Here is a 6,496-nt window from a genome sequence, read left to right on the forward strand (position 1 = left end):
ACACATTTCTGTAAGGCAGTACCAGAAACACACGTTTGCAGCCTTAAGCTAACAATAATGTGGACGTTGTCTTTGATCGGCAGCTCGTAACGAAGATAAATGCGTGTGAGACGCTTACTCGTAAATCATAAATTTAATTGTGCGACATTTAAATATGAAGTTTAAGTGACTGCTTCTTCTTTTTTGATGGAAGGAGTTATTTTATGGACATTTACCCCGCACATCTGGCTGTCTCCATGACAACAGCAGTATTTTCATTTTTCAAACCAAACATTTAGTTCCGGTCAACCGTCAAATAATCTAATCTAGACATAATCTATTTAAATAAGTTCATAGATAAGCAACTCATTTAAGATCAGATTTGTTAAATCATCTGCCCGGGCCAGATACTGATGCAGGGTGGGCCAGTTTTGGCCCACGGACCACCAATTGCTGACCATGATGTAGTGTATTATTGTATAAGTTAGAAGAAATAAGAAAAACAAGCCTTTTGTTGTTTACATTATTGCTTTATTTATGTAGGAGCAGAGCATGTGTCTGATGCAAGAAGGATGAAGTCACAAGCCGCTGAACTTTATTGTTCAGTGTATTTATTCATAAGGTTTGATGGCATCTTCTTATGTTTTATTTACTTTTTTTTTGTTTTTGACATTGTGACTGACATTCTTGGTTTGCGCCAATCATGAAACCATGGCAACAATAGGCTAATGTTCCGATAAGGCCCATAAACTCTGGGAAGCTGACAAGACCATCCCCGTTACAGTCAATTTTCTGGAAGATATCGCATCCTTTGTCGTCAGCGCACTCGGGTTTCTGAAAACAAAACAAAAGTTCTTGGTGTCTTGTACGATGATAAAAATGTTGAATCAGATACAATCCAAAAATCCTATATAGTGTATCTCATTATGCACAAACTATAAATGTGTAAATAAAAATCAGCAACAGCAGTTAAGCCATGTTGAGTCATGTTGTTTATTGTGTATGTGTCTTGGAAATAGCCAGAATACTGTTTTGTTAACAACTTCATAGTTAAAAAGGTCTGCAATGACTGCATAAGAAAGTACTCCAGTTTGTGATATCGGCATCTGACACGAATATAGCTTTTTATATTATATATATTATAAATTCTGCATATTCTAATGTCGAATGTGTCGCCTCAGACCAATACACATCAGCTTATACATGTGAAACATGAGGGTGAGACAGATATTCACCTGAAAACAAGGGAACTCCTTCTGCATCATTTCCTTGAATTCCTTTCGGGACATTGTCGTAGCATCTCCGTCAGTATGTGCATATTGATCGAACATTGTGGTGAGCAGTGCCACTGCTCCTTCCCCAGCGGTGATGCTAGAATCCATTTCTTTAGTTCTGCAATTGGATGGGGGGGAAATCAAGTCACCATTGTTAAACATAAACTTCTCTTACTGAGTAGCTGAAGTTTTCATTAACTTAACCTAAATAAATTCATACATAAGCACCTTTGAAGACACACAGAGAATCTTCATATTAATAATCAATTTTGTTGCATCACGAGACAAACTTATCTTTAAATCAACGACTGACAAGTCAACACAACAAAGGTAACTCTCACCTGGAAGATGTGTGCAGATGAGAAGCGTGGGCACTTGTCTGAGCAAGAGGTCGACAGAGAAGTGCCTTCACCTCCGATGCGCTTCTACTTATACTGCTTTTCTCCGACCAATAGTAACAGGGGAGAGGCAGGTGAGTCACCCGTCACTGAAAAAAACAAAACAAAACAAAATAATAGGCCTTGGGTGTGGGTGGAAAGCAGGACAGGAATCTGGGTGCGACTGGCAACATCTAAACCAAAGATATCTTGGCATCTCTCTTGCACTTATGTAACACAGGTATTGGTAAATGTTTCGTTCTTCTTTGTAACTAACAAGCAGCTCCACAACACACACACACACACACCAGACAATCCCATCCAAGTCAAAAAAGTGTTTTTTTTGTATTTTATTTTTAGAGGGAAGAGTGTTTTCTTGTACCAGGCCAGAAATATCATTTTGTAACAGGCGTTACTGAGCACGATTCCACAAAATGTTACACCTGTCAGACTTGTGTACCTCCTGTGTCGCTGCTTCTCTTTCTGCAGGGAAGAGGTACGTGACGTTTTCATCTCCCACTAGAGCCGCGGCTACTCTTCCCGGGGCCACACATTATTTATCAACTATTTTCTTGTCCTATGAAAACTTATTTTTACTATTTCACTTGTTTTCGGGGCTTCACGTGTGTCTGTCAGGTGTGTTTAACGTTCAGCTGTCTCCAGAATGTGTGATCCCACCAGGTTACAGCAGCAAACGGACACTGGGCGACATTTACCTGTCATTCTGTCTGTGTTGGCGTGCCATCGTTCCAGCGAGCTGATAGCTCAGTGGTGTATGCAAAAGTGTGCAAAGGTGTGAGAGGGCCACACTGCACCCTTGAACCACACCTGTATGGTATGTTTGTTGTTGCTTCTGATATCTTTACTTGAGGATAATGAAGTCAGTATCTGAGGAACCAGTTTGTGGTTTGTGATGTTTTTACTGGTTTGGGACTATCTGCACTCTTTCTGCTCACACGTTCTCACGTGGCGTGAGTTAAAGCAGAGAGAGCAGCTCTCGATCTTTGAAATATTTGACGAATTTCACTTCACAAGCCCGCTCTATTCAACGTGCGGCCCACAACCAACTCCATAGTGGCCCAGCCTGTGGTTCCACCAGACATAACTGAAGAAATAATTGGAGGAACGCTTCTCACTGTCCCTCAAAGATTCCCACACACATCCCTATACGTTAGTCTGACAGGTTTGACAGCAGTGTCTGTCCTTTATTATTCTGTGAAAGGATGTTTGTTTGAAAGAGGAAACCAATGCTGTTGCTAATATTGTGCACTTTTTTTTAGATAAGATAAGAGATAGTTTGACACTTTGAGGTGCACGAAGGACAGACAGACAGACAGGTATGACCAAAATCACTAGTTATTTTATTATTTTCACCTGCTGCTTACTGGCTGCAGGAAATGTCTGGAGCCGCTACATTTCTTTGTTGTTGTTGTTGTTCATCACTGGTTTTAAAGCGCTTACTCATCACTGTACACCGTATGATCGGGTTGGATGGTCCTCCTTATCAATATGTAGACTCAGACACCTGCATATTCTCATTCACAAGGCAATCTTAGGTTTACTTCCTTCTTACCTTTTGTCCTACATTAACCAAAATAATACTGGGACTTACAGTCTTCGGTCTCGGGATTTGTTCTTGCTGTCTGTCAAAAAGTCAAAACTGAACTGGGAAAGAAAGCATCTAGGTTTGCTGCTCCCTCTGCCTGGAACATGTTACAGAAAACTTTGAAACAAAAGGAGTTGGTCTCATTGAACACTTTTAAGGGGAAATTGGACGACCTGGACGCAGAAACATCTGACTGGAGATGTTTTGCCTGAAATGTTTGCAGTTTTGGATGCAAAGTGATTTTTAATGCTGGTCAGGACACTCTTGTAAAAAAGATTTTTGATCTCAATGATTCTTTTCCTGATTTAATAAAGGTTAAATAAAAAAAAACAATGTGTATATCTAGGCTGTAGGGCGCACACCCCTCATACTCAACTCTGCTGCTGGACCCACATGTAAAAGGGAAATAAAGAGGCTTTCCAACAGTATAAGAGGAAATAATCCACCAAACACAAATATTTCCTTGCTTTTTGTGCTCAGTTAATACACACAGGGAATGCCCTGTTACAGTTTTGGCAGAATTCAAAAAAGAATGAAAACAAATAAGCTCACAAGATTATACTGGTAGAGGGCAGGGCAAGGGAAAAGTGCAAAGAGAAGCACATGAACAGTCTGTGTGGCGTGAACTTAAACGTCTTAACGGAGACCAGTCGGTCTTGTTTGAGTGTGTGGGAATGTGGGACACACAGTTTTAGCTTAGCTGTGGTTAGGGTTAGAGTTGTGAGATGAATAAAGTATCTATCTATCTATCTATCTATCTATCTATCTATCTATCTATCTATCTATCTATCTATCTATCTATCTATCTATCTATCTATCTATCTATCTATCTATCTATCTATCTATCTATCTATCTATCTATCTATCTATCTATCTATCTATCTATCTATCTATCCATCCATCCATCCATCCATCCATCCATCCATCCATCCATCTCTGTCATCGTGTATGATATTGGTTTTCGCTTGGCAAATATGGGAGGGAGGTTTATTACAAAGTGCTTCATAGATGAATAAGAGCTCTTTTCTGGTAGGAAGAGAGGACCGGTTCTGAACCGCAGAGCATTTTGAAACACAGCATCAAGTGGCTTCAGAGGAGTAGATGAAGCATGCGTGTTTATAACGTCACCACGATCAAAAACAATGGACCTTCTGTTAATGAAATGGAAGTCTCTGGGAAAACTGAGCTTCTGCTTTTCACTTGATTCACAATGAATGTCAGAAAACATTCTCCACGAGGAGTTACCGGGTTACACTGCTTCAGTTTCACGGCTCAATTTGGTAAATGCTGTTTCCATTTACAGGGAAATAGACGACAAATTACGACACAAGTGAGTGGATTATATAAACGCATATGCACACAAATATCATATTAACCTTTTAACACCTAAGCCTCAAAATGTCTGTCTCGACTTTTTTTGTTGTTGCTTATTTTAACCAGAAAAGAGACAGAAAACGATCACTGTTGCTGTACATGAACACCAGATTTGGCGTGTTAAATTTGAAATTGGAACAGTATAAAACATTATTTAGAATAACATTTGTTTGAGTTTTTTGTCTCAATGTCCAAAAACAGGGCCAAAGAAATTTACTACAAACAAGTACAGGCAGTTTTTCCAACTCTTGCAACAGCGCGTGTAAAATTGCCGTAATAACTACACGTTGGCTTTGGAGTGCAACTTCTCAGCTCACAGAAACCATTGGAACTTTTCCAACAGCACAAACTGTCTCGCAATTACGGTGTGTTAAATGGTTAAGGCGTAAAATCCTCTTCCAAACTCCAAATCCAGCAAATATCCCGTGTTATATCTAAGTTATCCCGTGCAGAAATGACATGTTTATTTGAGACTCTATTGTTCATGGTAAGAAAACATGCGTTTAAAATCAGGCAGAAACAAGACACTCACTCTACGAGTAAGAGTTGCTTCATGTGGGAACACGAACACGCTTTGTTTGATATTAATCTGAGTTGTTGGTGCAAAGCAGACAAACCGGCTCTGCTTTACACACACTCGGTCTTATTGGTCCACAGGTGGTGAGTCAGAGAGTGTGTGCAACCTGAGCCGTGCAGGCAGGTGTGGGGTGACTGTGATACGTATGTTTGCACAGACACTGACTTTTGTAAAGTTTACGCCTGAGGCGCGAGGCGAGCTGTTGAGGGACGTGAAGGTTGTTAATCTCACTAAATCCAAACGAACTATGTGCAGATTCAGAGTCAGGAGTCAAACTAAGGGAGTTGACTTTCTTATGAAGTTTGTTTTTCACGCGTACAATTCGTCAAGTACAATTTGAGAGTTGTTTTCTACAGGAAAGGAGTGAAAAGAGTGGTTTTATTTGTGCATTAAGACATGAAGTAAAGTAATTAAGTGAGTGTATTCATATTCTCCAGAGTAGACTATTGTTTAACTCCTGACTGTTGAACTGCCTGAAAGAAGTGGGTCAAAATGATCAGTGTGGTGATATACAGTGCCTTGCAAAAGTATTCACCCCCCTCGGCAAAAAGAAATCAAGGGACATTTAGAACAGATACAAAAATGTGCGATTTTAATCGTTTGACAGCAAACGAAAGCCAAGGGGGGTGAATACTTTTGCAAGGCACAGTACCGTCGTCCTCCTTCGTGCCAGGCCACACCTGTGCGCTGAGAAGACGTCTCCAAACCTGCACCAGTCTTACAGAAAACAAACATGCACGAGTTATTGTCTTGTCTCGTCTTGTCTGATAGATAAATAAATAAATAAAGAGGCTGATTTGAAAAGTGGCCAAAACAGTGTATACGCATGAGCTCAACGGACTAAAAATCATGAAAATGCACCTGATGTAATGTTTCTCTCATGCAGATAAACCTGTTTTTGAGTGTTGTGTCTTGTGTTGACAGACCAGACACAGATGAACAGAAGTGTTCGATCAGGTTTGTTGTGGGGTTTATCTCAGGTACAGTCACACACAGTACAGAAGTGCTTCCTGGATTGTGTGCTCCCCCTGCTGGCCTGAGCTCACCCTTAGTGAAAACATGGCTGCATACAAGGAGACCAAGTAAAACAGGTTTTAGCCACTTGATAAACTCTACACCTCCTTAAATGTACGGTATCTTAAAGGTCCAGTGTGAAATAATTACTATAAGCAGACACACAGATATGCAAGTTGTGGGCAGTGTATTCAATTTTCTACAAAAAAACCAACTTGCTGGGGCCACGTTGTGAACTTCTGCCGATTCGATTTGCATCTCGTCTGGTTTCAGACTGAGCGGTGAGCTCGTACCA

At 40.4% G+C, this 6,496-nt stretch overlaps 1 long non-coding RNA gene across 1 annotated transcript; it reads right to left on the reverse strand.

The window, feature by feature from the left end:
• Nucleotides 1-488: 488 nt before the first annotated feature.
• On the reverse strand, nucleotides 489-1,698 carry LOC131471567 (uncharacterized). The gene is made up of 3 exons (XR_009242003.1): nucleotides 1,595-1,698; nucleotides 1,215-1,371; nucleotides 489-813 (listed from the first exon to the last, which is right to left on the reverse strand). It is a non-coding gene; the product is annotated as an uncharacterized LOC131471567 (long non-coding RNA).
• Nucleotides 1,699-6,496: the final 4,798 nt, after the last annotated feature.

This window comes from Solea solea, chromosome 13, assembly GCF_958295425.1.
Source record: "Solea solea chromosome 13, fSolSol10.1, whole genome shotgun sequence".
Classification (NCBI taxonomy): Eukaryota; Metazoa; Chordata; class Actinopteri; order Pleuronectiformes; family Soleidae; genus Solea; species Solea solea.